Here is an 11688-nt window from a genome sequence, read left to right on the forward strand (position 1 = left end):
TCACTTCTATCCCCATAATTTACTCCAAATGGAAGGCAAGAATTGTTCTCCGACTTGGGGAAATAACATGGAAGCACCAGACTTAGAGAGCTGCAAGGAAGCCAGATGGATCATTCCATTGTTAGAATTATGGACTGGAAGAACTTAAAGTTGAAATAGATCTCAGAAATACCATCTGGATCCAGGTTTCCCTAAGAATGGTGCATACACTCCTGGTAACAAGAATATGAACATTTTATATTTTCACAGATACATATTTATTTTAATATATAGCAGACAAAAATAACTATCTCATCAATCCATGATTTTAGGATATTATTGCTTAGGATAAGACTTGTAAGAAAAAGTGATTTATTTAAAAGAGAAGTATTATGTTAATTAGGGGACAGGGGTTATGAGGAAATGGCAAAAATTCTGTTGTCACATAAATGCCAGAAATTTGGAAACTTTATATTTTAGCTAAGTAAAAAAGACCCAGTGAGATCTCTACTGAGGCCACCAAATAACTGGTGCCAAAGCTATGCCTTGATCACAAGTCTGCTAACTCCCAGGCTGGTGAGAGTCCAAGGGCAGGAAAGCATCTTCCCAGCATCCCCAGCAACTGTGTTCCGTTCGTTCCCATCTCTCCATTCATCAAATGCTTGCTGGGTGGCCATGGCGAGGAGTTGGGTGCGGGAGAGAAGTTGTGGAAGAATTATGTCATTCTTCCTGCCCCACGGAGCTTCAATCTGTTGGTGAAGCAAGAGACTTACCTGAATTAGGAGCGATCTCCACAAACTGTTGACCTCACATCCCCATCAGTCCCCACCTGATTACTTATTTATTAACCATAAGCATCTATTTGTGTACTAGTGAGATGTTCAGGATAACACACACACAAAAATAGAAAGAAGGAAGGTGAGCTAAAGGTAGAGTAAGTACTCTTTTCAAATTTATCAGTGACACAAAAGAAACTATATATAAAAAGCAACGAAGGCCAGGCACGGTGGCTCATGCCTGTAATCCTAGTACTCTGGAAGGCCGAGGCTGTCGGACCGTTTGAGCTCAGGAGTTCGAGACCAGCCTGAGCAAGAGGGAGACCCTGTCTCTACTATAAATAGAAAGAAATTAGCTGGACAACTAAAAATATATATAAAAAAAATTAGCTGGGCATGGTGGCATATGCCTGTAGTCCCAGCTACTTGGGAGGCTGAGGCAGGAGGATTGCTTGAGCCCAGAGTTTGAGTTGCTGTGAGCTAGGCTGACACTCCGGCACAATAGCCCGACCAACAGAGTGAGACTCTGTCTCAAACAAACAAACAACAAAAAAGCAATGAAGTACAAAAGAGACTAAATACTGTAGAAACTGAAGAGGAAGTGATAAAGTAATATTTTTTAATTTTAAAACATAAATTTTATTTGTTAATAGTAAAAAAAGACATTTTGTTCTCAAAATTATTAGTTTTAGAGAAATGTATTTGAATGTATTTAAATGTTGGTTTAACCCTTTGTAATAGATCACTGGATTCAGAGTTCTGGTTCTAAGTTCTTTTTTTCCCCTTACCTAGTTTTAACGGTAGGCAGAACTGAAAAAAGAGTCTTTCAAAGACAAATAAATCCAAATGGAAGAAATGCAATGCTGGCTGTGCTTGCTAAATCAAGATGCTCATTAAAAAAAAACAGAAAAAAACAAAACCCATCCAGCAATTTTGCATAAGTTTTTATTGAAATTCATCTAGTCAGCTAGTCAGTTTCTATCTTCCTTAATGTCAATTTTTGTAAACTAATCAAAAGTTATATTTTTAACAAATGAGTTCAAGATCCACTGGAGCTCTTCTTTTTGGAAAATTCTTAAATAGCTTACAAAATTGTTTCCAAGTTTTAAAAGTGTGCAAATATTTTAGCTTCTTCTTTTTTGTTTTTATTTAAAAAAAGGTATTACATATATTTACCTCAGAGAACAAAATCACACAATGATGGAAACATTTCTAAAAACTGGTGCTCAAAGTACTTTCACTATAACTTACATTCCTTTGGCAAAACAGTTATTTATCGCTCATTGTTAAAACATCACTTTTACCTGGAAGGGACAAGTTAAAAAAATAAGAATATGCCAGATGTTATACTATGATAGCCAGTTTCATCACAGAAAAGTCCAACAAATTTTGAACATATGTTTTTGTAGAAGAAAAAATATATAACTCATCTTAAAATCAATTACCTTTTTATGTACTTTGCCATGAGATAGCCTGCAATCCCTTCAAAGCACAAAAGGTTTTCATGGTCATTTCACATCTCATTACAAAGTATTGTAAACATTCTGCTGTTTAAGATAAGGTCACCGTGACTCCTACGTAAACTGCACATGTCACAATGTGTGGAAACAGTCAGAGGAGGGCGGGAGCCACTGATGTTCCATCATAACGTGCACCAGCCACTGTCCTCTGGATTCCCGCGTGCCTCATGACACGTGACAATCTGGCTTTGTGACCCGGTGAGGGCAGTGATGATAGATCCTTAATTAGGTATTTGTAAACTTTGTGTTGCTTTTAGATGGATAATAAACACAGATAGACTGTGTTTATTACACTGTCTTCATACGTCTGACTCTGGAGGTGGTTGAATTGGGGAAAGATCCAGAATTATACGCATTGCAGAATTATGTGGTGTAGACTTAAAAAAGAGGGCTGGAATGCCAGGAAGGCTTCACTGAGGAGGTGGGCAGAGGCTGTGCATTGGAGGAGAGAGTCGATTTGGGCCAGTGGAGGGGAAGTGGGGAGAGAGGAGCTGATGGGCTCCCTGTGGCAGGACCCTGTGCGGTCTCTCGGGGGGCATGGGTTCCCCTTGGCCTCTCCTTCCTGGCAGGGATGGATGGGCTGACCAGGGGCCAGGAAAGCCACTTCCTCTGAGCAGGGGTGGGCTGGAGCAGCACTAGGGGTGGGGCTGGGGTTGGTGCTGTCCTGATTCCTGGCGGAACTGTAGGGTCCTGCCTCCCTGCCTGCCACTCGCCATCCTGATCCATGCCCACCTCTGCCTTGCCATCGCCGAATCCTGGCTGCTTGGATCATGTCCTCACTTCTCGCCTGGTCTCCTGGGTGCTCAGTAGCAATCCAGCAACCCTGGCCAGGCTGGTGCATGGTTCCTTCTGGAGTCATTGCTCTGAGCTCTTTGGCCTACAGTTGGCACCTTAAGGTTGGCCCCATGGATCTAAAGCATTGAAGTGGAGGATCAGAAATGGTAGGCCTTAGGGCCCTGAAGACATTTCTCGCCATGATTCATGAAAACCAAGGCCAGATCCTCCAAGGTGGGCCATGGAGGGAGCCTGTCCAAGTGGGATGCTGCAGGGAGGCCAGGAGCTCTGTTTCTCATCCCAGGCCCTGGGATCCAGTGTCCTCTTGAGTTCTCCTGCTTGTTCCCACCGCTGCCATCACTCTGGCCTTAGGAGGTGCTGCTGCTCCGATTTTTACTTTTTTGGCCCAAACTTAGAAACAAAATACCTTCCTTTCCTGATCCAAATAAGGCTAGAAGATTCAAGGGTCAAGGCTCTCTAATTTCCACATAATTAACTGTAATCCTTCCTCCCTTTCCAAGGCGGGGAACAAGCCAGGCCTAGATTATAGGTAAAACCTTCTTCATAGACAGGTACCTCCTTTGCACTTGCTACCTAGGACATATGTCTAGACTTCTTGATTCCTCAAAGTCCAAGTTCAAGACAGCAAAGTCATGGATGAAGAGAAGGACACGTGTCATGCCTTGTTGATCTCATGCCTGCCTTCTTAGTTCTAGTTTTCCCACTGGGGCTCCTCCTCTTTCCTGGAAGATCAATGCTGGGAATGGCCATCCATGAAGATCTTATTTATCTCCTTGGACTTGTAGACCATTAACCAATTAATTCAATCAACAAATGTTTATTTTCTACCATGTAGCTGGCTCTGTGCTAAATACTGACTACCTGTAGGTGAGTAAGACAGTTAGGGTCTCTGTTCTCCGTGAGCTTGCAGTCCAGTGGGGGAAGCGTATATTACACCCACGGTCACACAGTTGCATGTAATATTACAAAGAGGACAAGTGCTACACGTCAAACTCTGGGTTCTTTGGTGGGCACTCAAGATATCCCTGAGGAAGAAACCTTTGAGCTGGGGCCTGAAGAACGAATAGTTGTTACCGAAGAAGACGTGAAGGAGGAAGTGTTGAAAGCAGAGGAAAAGCACGTGCAGGGGACCGGAAGAGGAGAAGCTTGGCTCAGTCAAGGAGCCAGAGGTTGGTGAGTGTGACTGAGCCAGGGGTGGACACTTGAGGAGCTGCAGGGCAGGGGCCAGACGACGCACAGGGAGTGGTCGTGAGTTTGGACTTTATCCTAATAGAGGTGGAGAGCCACTGAAAACTTTAAACCTGGGGAGTGGCATGACCAGGTTGTGTGTTAAGGTCACCACGGCTGGTGGGCTGGATGGAAAAAGAAGAAAGTGGAAGAGCAGACAGGGCGACTGAAAAGGTTTATGCCATTCATGACGGTGGCCGAGAATAGACAGTGCAGGAAGACACGGGAGAACGAGACATATGACAGCACAACCCGGGCAGCCAATGTCGACTCAGAAATGCCCACGCAGACAGTGGCAGGGCAGAGGGGCGTCGTGGTGTGTGGGAGCTGGCTCTACCCGCTCAGAAGAGCCATCCTTAGCTTTTCTTCCCAACCCAGCTCTCTCTCAGTGATGTCATCTGGTATCTTGACGTCAGCCAAGGTGGCCATATTTACACTGTAGAAATTAGCAGGTGATATAAACTGGGGCCTTTTCTTCGTGGAGAGCCATCGTTAAACATTTGCCAGGACACCCCCACTTGCATGTAACCCCATTTTACAAGCGAGTGGCTAAGAACCCCCTCCCAGGTGTGTCATTTTGTGGTCCGGCTCTGCTGGTCAGAGGGCCTCTCGGCCTCCCCTGGCCACGAATCAGTCTCTGAGCTGCCATCAGCCCGAGATGCATCTGGGCGGGCAGTGAGGGCACCTTCTGAATACACTGCAAGGCAAATTCCACAAACATTAATACGTTGCCACTGTTTTCTGGGGACAGTGCTTGATACAGGGGGCCACAGAGATGACCTTTGCCCCATCTTTTCTCCCTCAATTGGAAGAGATGAACCTGTTCACAAGGAAACTGGGGCCAGGCCCTCACGGTAAGTTGAGAAGTGGGGTGTGAGTAGCGTTCTCTGGAAGGTCTGAGAGAATAACTCGTTCCAAATGAGGGGCGCTAACAATGCTCCCGGGAGCGAGGTATTCCAGATGGGCCTTGAAGAATAAGTAGGTTTTCGGAGAGAAGAGGAAGGGGGAAGAGAATCTCTGGCTGAGAAACGGCACAAACAAATGCCCGGAAGCAGGAAAGCGTGAGGAGTATTTACAGACTAACAGCCAAGTAGATGCTGGAATAACAAGTGTGTCTATGTGTGTATGTGTGTTTGTGTGTGTGTGTGCGTGCATGTGAGAGAGAGAGAGAGAGAGAGAGAGTGAGAGGGAGCCTTGAGCGTCGTGGAAAAGCGTTCTGATGTTTGCAGGCAGTTGGGGTGCAGAGGGGGCTTTGAGCAGCGCCTCAGAAGGGCAGTGCTGTGGGCAGAGCGGGGACCCCAGTTGGGAGACCGTCCAGTAAGGCCATTCAGCTTCTGCATCCCAGTCTGCGTTCCAGCATCCCACAGACAATGCGCTGGCGGACATTCTGTCCTGCCAGTCTCAACGCTACTCTCGTCTCCTTTAATGACCTGGCACACATAACACACTCAGGCACAATTTGGTGGCTTCAGTCCACACCGCACAAATGCCGAACTCAAAACATGCACCTTTGGCCTTTAGTGAAGATTCCCTCTGGGTCGCAGCCTTGGAGGCCCCAGGAGGTGGTGCTGTTGCAGCCTGCTGGTACCTTGCACCACCAAGATGGAGTGCAAGGACTTAGGGCCCTTCTACACATGCTCTAGGGTCTGTTTCTGAGTGTTCCTTCCTCCCTATTCCTGGAGGGGGGGAGCTCAGGGCGTCAGCCACATGGGTGCAGGAGGAAGAGCACACTCTCATCCTGTCACATGTTAGCTCGGTGAACTTGGGCTGGTTGTTCTGCCTCAGTTTTGTCATTAATAAAAAGGGGGATAAAATACTAACTTTTAGAGTTGTTGTGAGGGCTAGGGGTCGTGATAGTTGTACAAGAGGCTGACAGTTTACAACTGGACTGATCTGGGTGGGAATCCCAGCTGTGTGACTTAGTCATGTTACTTTGCATCTTTAAACTCCAGTTTCCTCAAATCGTGGTAGAAATCACCTTCTCTGACGGTCGCTGTGAAGGTCCAGTGTGATGAGGATCGCCGAGTGCCGGGCACATGGCCAGTGGTCGATCGGTGGGAGCTGCTTTGCTGTGTTCGTTTTACTGACGTGCTCAGTGGAGTGGCCTGCCATGGAGCAAGCACTGAGCGGGAGCCTCCCACAAGGCCGGGCTTGCCAGCACACCCTCGTTCCAGCCTGCCTGTGTCCCTCACCGGCTGGACAAACCAGTGCTTCGCTCTTGGCCTCAAGAGCCTCATTTGAAAATAACAGGGTTGGATCACGTGATTTTCGAGGACCCTTCTGACCCATTTCCACATCAGACCACCGGGGCCCAGGCCCTTTCCTTGGCTTGTGTCTGCCACCTGCCGCTGCCAACTGGATGTGGCATGTACAGCGGCAGCAGGCTGCAGGGAGAGGCTGGGGCGCAGATCTGAGGCATGCAGGAGGCTTGAGAAGAGGACGGAATGGCTGGGCTGGTTTGTCTGAGGCTGGACAGGACTGCTGGGGGCATCGGTACTCTTTGCAGAATGCATCACGGTGCCTGGCATAGAGAAGGGTACTCAATTGGCATGTCCACAGCAATTGAATGATCTGGACACTCTTGAAACACTGCCCCACCTGTCATGTTTCCTCCTAGACTGAGGACGCCTCATGTTCTGGGCAGCCTGTGCCTCTCGCCAAAGGTCCCCTGGCTCTGGGGACCCTGGACCAGACACATGTTCCACTGGGCAGAGCCTCCTGCAGGTGTGGTGGGTGTGAGGGGCCATCTTACCTGGTGAAGCTCCCCTGCACTGTGCAGGCACAGGGGGCATGCAGCCGGGCCTCTTTCAGCAGGGATCCTGCTCAGCAAGCAGCTCTTTGCCCGCCCCCCCACCAGGTGCCACCTCTCCCTTTGCTCCTCCAGTCCTCACTGTCCTCCCAGGCCACTGCCCTGGCCCTCAGTGCATAGGCCCCTCTGCTAGCCGGGATCCTTCCAGCCCATTGCCCTCCGTTCCTTGTGTGACCCTTCAGGCTGGGCCCTCCTGGCCTCCCTATTGCTGGGGTTATCCCCCCTCCTCCTGGCCCCTGCAGACTGCCCATGCATTGGGGTGGTCAACCCAGCTTGTGAGGCTCCAACCAAGCTGCAGTTTCAGAAATCTTACACCTCTTTGTTAAGTGATGACAGTGGTGACGTCTGTCTGATTGAAAGGAATCCAGACCCTTTCTGAGGGTTTCTCACTGGAGTCCGCCACCTCTGCTCGCACTCCTTGGGGCTGGTCTGGGAGTTCCACTGGGGCAGGCGTGACACCATGGACCTGTCACACCCTCACCTCACCTGCCCACCCAAAGCATTCACCAAGGGGTGCTCTTGGAAGGATCTTGGCCTAGTCTCGTGAGGACACTGTAGGCCTGGCTGGGATTGTGCAGATTTGGCTTAGGCGGCCTTGGCACAAGAAGCTTCTGGGCCCTCTTGTTGGAGTCTGTTACACCTAACTCCTGCCTGCTGGGCCCCTGTGCTGGCCAGCTCCAGTTTTAACCCTCTGACACCAGATCCTTGAAGATCTGGCCTCTGTTCAACGCTCACTGTCTACCCAGCCCCGGCCCTAGCAGCCCTGCTCCCTGCCATGCTGAACGGGCTGCAGCCCATGTGCTGTGCTTCGACCCGTTCCAGCTGCCTGAAGTGTTCTTCCTCCTCTTGGCCTGGCTAAATCCTGCCTGCCCTCCAACCTTCAACTGGGAGTTCACCTCTGTCTGGCCCCTCTCCTGACTCCGTTCTCTTCCTGCCACCCCAGGCTGGCACAGGCACCCGCCCGTGCAGCTTCCCAGCGCCTGGCCTTCCTTCCTCTCCAGAGACACTAGTTTCACTACGCTGTGCTCTTCCTTATGTGACCTGTTTCCAGAGGAGACCAAGGGCCCTGTCCAGGTGCACAGCACAGGTGTTGAGGGAATGAGAGTGCCCAGCCCTTCACCCCTCATGCTGACATTCCTTCCTTTCTTTCTTCTCCACTCATCTTTCTGAGTCCCAGGCACCTGGTTATTGGTTATGTTTCTGGAGCCCTGAGTCTACCCATGAACCCCTCAGGCTGACTGGCCTTGAACTCAGCAGGAAAGAGGGGAGCAGAGTCCCTAGACCAAGTCTGACTCCTGGTCTTCGTGTTGGTTGATGTCCCAGCCACCCTGGCTGGTGGTCCTCTAATCTTATCTTCAACAAGGAAGAAAGCATCTCATTCCCTCCACTACATGATAACCACTGTCCTAAATCCAAGCCTCCCTGGATCTTTTTTAATATGCCCAATGATTCTTCTGCTCTAACCCCAAACTCCGTAGCAAGGCTCCCAGGACCTTTGTGGTCTAGCCTATATATACACCTTTCTGACCCCCTCTCTCATTTATTCATGTGCTCTACCCATAGTTCGCTGTTTCCTGAACAGCTTGTGGCTCTTTCATTTTTCCTGTGACTTTGCACATGCTGTTCCTTTTGCAAGGCATGCCCTTCCCCCTCCTGCTGCACAGGTCAGATCCCTGCTCTAATTCCCATGGATGAGCCATCCCCTCCTCAGGACTCCTTAGATCTGAGTCTTATTTTATGACTCCCCCAAGACCCTTTTACCAGATTTTGCTGTAATTGTTCATCTGTACCTTACTCTCACTAGAGTATGTGATGCGGCCTCACTTCCTTATTTTCCCTCTTCGCCTCTCCGCACCCCTCCAGCCCTTGGAGATGTGTCTGACCTGTGGTATGTCCGTCCTGCTTGCTCCATGTGAGTACCCTGATGCAGGTGTCTCTTGCGGCAGCACCATCACCACCTACTGAGCAGAATCTGCATTTTACTTAATAATAAGATCCCCTGTGAATTCACACACAATAAAATTTGAGAAACATGGCCCAACATTCAAAGAGTTTCTTACGTCCGATCAAAACCTTTGCTGGTTTTAGCCAGCTGCTGGGACAACACACCACTGCACTGGGCCTTTATCTTTCCGGTGGCTTGAGAATGTTGCATTGCACCTTTGCATGTCCCCAACCAGAATAAATGAGAACAGTGTTCTTAATGTGCCAGCCAGCAGGTTCTTCTCTTCTAATCAGGTCCATATGCTTCTCCTGACTCCCTTTCTGGAATGTAAAAATAACCCTATTACCAAGTCTTCCTCCTAGTAGCCTTTTCTCTGTAGCCAAGTTAATTCCAAATAGAACATCTGGAAATTCTATTTTGTTGCCTAATTTGAACCAGACTAAAACCAATCTGCATAAAAGTTTATGAACTTTCTGGGGCCTCACACCTTATATTTCCCCATCTGCAGAAGCTGGCAATTCGGCGGCCAGGAATGGGAGGGACTTGGCCATCTCTTTTCCTAGGGCTGGAGAGTTTGTCACCTTGTGGATTGGGACAGAGAGCTGGGATGGTGGTGCAGTGGGGGTGGGTGGGGTGCAGGGAGAGGGAAATGGATAGACCTGAATTTTTCGTGCAAAAATAAATCTGCATGTGGATTTAAATGTCCTTTAGCTTTATGCTGAGGTGATGGGTGGCTGTGAGGGGAAGGGGAGGAGGGGATGCCAGGTGAAGGAAGAAAAATGGAGTGTCAGCAGTGGGGGAGGAGAGGGGGATTGGGGCATGTGCCACCAACAATAAACTGGGAGATATGTTTCAGCAGCTGTCCATTGGACCCAGTGGCTCGGGATGTGGGAAGAGGCTAAACTAGCTCTTGTCTTTGTTATTCTATTCGTTTGGCTGGAGACACACAGGCTAACTGAATTGAGAGGGCAGCCCAGCAGTGAGGGGCTGGGAGAATCCTTTGTCGTTATGGGTGAAGAGCAAGAAATGAAAACAACTCGAGATATTTTAAGCAAGATGCAACAAAATTCCAATCAAAATCCCAACAGGCTTTTTTTCTTTCTTTTTTGTAGAAATTGACAAGCTGATTCTAAAATTTATGTGGAAGAGCAAAGGACCTACACAAGCCAAAACAATGCTGAAAAAGAAGAACAAAGTAAGAAGAATCACAGAACCTGATGGCAAGATTTATTGCAAAGCTTCAGTGATTGAGTCAATGTGCTATCGGTGAAAGGATAAACACATTGATGATTTGAGCATGAGGAAATCTAATAGAGGGAATTCAATTCTGTCTTAGTCCCTTTGGGCTGCTACAACAGATACCATAGACTGGGTGGCTTATAAACAGAAGACATTTATTTCTCATAGTGATAGAGGCTGGGAAGTTCAAGATCAAGGTGTTGACAGATTCAGTGTCTGGTGAGGGCCAGAGATGGTGCCTTCTCACTGTGTCCTCATATGGAGGAAGAGCTCTCTGGGGCCTTTTTTTAATGACTACTAGTCTCATTTATGAGGGCTCAATCTGCATGGCCTGATCACCTCCAAAAGTCTCACCTCCGAATACCATCACATTGGGAGTTAGGACTTCAACACATGAATTTGGGTGCGGGGCAGGGGACACACACATTCAGACAGTAGCAGATGCTTACAAAAGCACTGGAAGGGCTGGAGGGGTGGCTTCTAGGCTGGGCCTCTGGAAATGAGTTCTGGGGCGCAGCACTATCAAACCCATCATTCAGGGAAGTGACCTGCAGCACAGTGACTCCAAAGCCACCATGGGGTCACCATGATTCAGGTATCAGGAAGCTGGAGTCAAGATGCCTCTACAACCCGGTCTGTCTCTTGATACCCAAGAAGCTGAAAAGAGGACTCTGGAATATTGCTGCAGAAATTCCTTACGCTTTATAATTTTCCTTGTCAGCAGGGGAAAGTGGGGAGAAAGGTAAAAAAAGAAAACACCCAAAAAAGCCTCCATTTCATTTTTGCCTTCAAGTGTAATTGTGGGAACACAGATTGCATCCAGCATGCCAGCTGTAAAGGACACTGGCACACGTGTTTCTCAGCTCTCCACCCTCTGCAGTACAGAAAGTTACCACAGACATAGGGAGCAAAGGCAGTTGAGCAAACCGCCCATAGTATCTACCGCCTTTCTCGATCTCAGAGCTCCAGCTGCTCTGTCTCGGTGCAGCCACTCGGCAGTCGTCTGAGCATGCTCATGACAGGCAGAGCCCAGGGCTGGGGTGCTAGAGCCACACGGACGTGTAAGACGAAGATCTGACATATATCAAGTACTCACTATGCACCAGGCACTCTGCCGAGAGTTTGCATGGGTCTTCTTCATCCTTACGACACCCTGATGAGGGAACAACTGTGATTTCCTCATATTACAGATGGAGAAACTGAGGCTAGAACAGGTCAATCACTGATCCCAGGTCACAGGTTTGAACTCGGGTTGTCTGACTTTGAGGCTCACTTCTTTCTGTTGTACTATGCTCCTTGAAAATATGGATCCTAAGCACACGGCAAAGGGTGGAAGGAAAGGGAAAACATGCAGCACCCAGGGGTGAGACCTGTCACAACACCCTGCGAGCTGGAGAG

At 48.6% G+C, this 11688-nt stretch overlaps 1 protein-coding gene across 1 annotated transcript in view; it reads left to right on the forward strand.

The window, feature by feature from the left end:
- The window catches only part of EN1 (engrailed homeobox 1), a 60547-nt gene extending 49506 nt beyond the window's left edge, over positions 1-11041 (forward strand). Inside the window, exon 4 of the transcript XR_012920536.1 lies at positions 10164-11041. The gene's annotated coding sequence lies outside the window, so the exon portion shown is untranslated. The remainder of the gene's footprint in view (positions 1-10163) is intronic.
- Positions 11042-11688: the final 647 nt, after the last annotated feature.

This window comes from Microcebus murinus, chromosome 8 (assembly GCF_040939455.1).
Source record: "Microcebus murinus isolate Inina chromosome 8, M.murinus_Inina_mat1.0, whole genome shotgun sequence".
In the NCBI taxonomy this organism is placed as follows: domain Eukaryota; kingdom Metazoa; phylum Chordata; class Mammalia; order Primates; family Cheirogaleidae; genus Microcebus; species Microcebus murinus.